Source organism: Amia ocellicauda, chromosome 5 (genome assembly GCF_036373705.1).
Source record: "Amia ocellicauda isolate fAmiCal2 chromosome 5, fAmiCal2.hap1, whole genome shotgun sequence".
In the NCBI taxonomy this organism is placed as follows: Eukaryota; Metazoa; Chordata; class Actinopteri; order Amiiformes; family Amiidae; genus Amia; species Amia ocellicauda.
Window position 1 is genome coordinate 23,091,230 of NC_089854.1, and position 2,223 is coordinate 23,093,452.

Here is a 2,223-nt window from a genome sequence, read left to right on the forward strand (position 1 = left end):
CTGAAGTGTTTAGTCGTGATTTGCCTCATTTTCTTGTCAACAGAAATGCAATGACATATATACATTTCAACCCACTTTGTCCACAGTTTTAAAAAGGGTTAAATTCCTATAGCATACTATTGTTTAGAAATGGCTCTGGTAAAACCAACAAACAAACAAACAAACAAACAAACCCACCAATCAGCGACCAACACGAAATGGATGATAAGACTGAGAGTTGCATCACATTACTGTAGGAAGGAATGATACCTGACCCTACAGCCTGTGGATATTTATTAATACCATCAATTTGTGTACGATGGCAAGAACATACTGCAATATACACTAACACCGATATTAAATGTACATTTGTACTTAAATGTAAGTAATTCAGGGTGTTCTCTCTGCTGAAGCTTATTTACGAAAGCGCCACAGAAAAAACAAATATGCGTTAATACGAAATTGAGTTATTAAGCATAATTAACCATTTAACTCAAAACATTGAATGCAACTTGTGGGTTGTTTTTCTCATTGAGTTTATTTAATCGTTATACTGGTCCAATTATAATCCCTTCCACTAAAAAATATATATAAAATGTATTATTGATCATGCTAATACATTATCTGAATCTCGTATTAACGCAATCATTATTTTGAAATAACGCGATATTATCTCGTATGCACGCAATGATCATTATGTCTTCTCTGTGGCGGGCAGTGAAAACACTATTTGAAAGAAGAAGTGTGATTATTTCAGCACAGGCAACAGGGCGGCATCAAGCTCCTCTCCAGCTGCCCATGATGAGGTCCTGCCATATTTGCCATGTCCTCCACGGCCCGACCTTGTCCAGCAGGTCTGGTGTCGGGATTGTTTGGGATTTATTTTCTCTTTTTGGATGCTTTTCTCTCCCGGCAGCTGTCAGCCCTCCGCGGCGAAAACGGTGAGCAAACTCAGCCGTTCACTGTCCGGCATGATTGATTATTGACCAGGAAATGATGACCGTGACCGGGACGCAAAAACGGACCCGGTCGTTATAAATGGCGGAGGTTGAAGATAATGTAGTTGCAGCAATTAATATGAGTGTTATTGATTTGTGCAATGCTGAGCTCTGTCACACATACAGTAGGCTATGTTAGAAGTTATATACCATGAATCATTCAAAATGTATCTCTATACATAGGCAACCGTGATAGACTGCATTAATGTACACTAAAGGTAGTTTGTTTCAAGTAATTGAATTGCATTTTACAGCAGTACACTTGTTTTGAACAGTCATTCAGTTGTAGATCTGCACACTCTGAATTGTGTTTTAGATGTACAGCTCTGGAAAAAAGTAAGAGACCACTGCAAATTGTTCTTCAATCAGCATCTCTACATGTATGGCAGCCATTCCATTGCATTCATATTTGTATTTGGAATTTGGGAGAAATGTTGTCAGTAGTTTATGAATAAAACAAAAACGTTCATTTTACCCAAACACATACCTATAAATAGTAAAACCAGACAAAGTGATAATTTTGCAGTGGTCTCTTATTTGTTTCCAGAGATGTAGATATACACACAATGCAATGGCATGTTTCTATTAAATTTAGTTTTGTTAATTTCACTTTGTCAATGTCAAGACACCTCTGACACTATTGTATTTTGTTTTATGAACAACATTAGGTGTTACAAATTGTATTATTTAGGAACGTCTAATCACAGTAGATAAAACGCAACATTATAATGATGTCTTGAAATGATTGAGATACCTCTAAATAATAAAGAAGTAATTTGCAGATATCGCTAAATAATTTGCAGATATCTGCAAATCAATTAGAGATATCTAAATAATTTAGAGATATATTTTAAAAGCACCTAAATTTAGATATCTGTAAGTTGTTTATAGATATCTAAAATTCAGTTCAAGATATCTTGAAATGCATTTTGAGATATCTCTAAATGATAATTTGGCTTGCCATAAATATTACCATATATTAAATTGCTACACTGTTGTGGCAACATTGTGTCTTAACTGTGTGGCAGTGTAACAGTAAGGGTCATGTCAGGTGTGTGGGAAGCCGCAGACTAACCTCACAGTTCTGCTATATTGGACCTAATCTGATTAATTCGTTCTGGAAGTAGGTGGCAGCGTTAAGAAACGACCCTATTGCCTTACCGAAAACCAAACGTTGGCCTCAGAAAAGTCAAGTATCCCAGCTAAATCTGTTAACTGTTCCCTGGACTCGTTTCACTGCAGACAA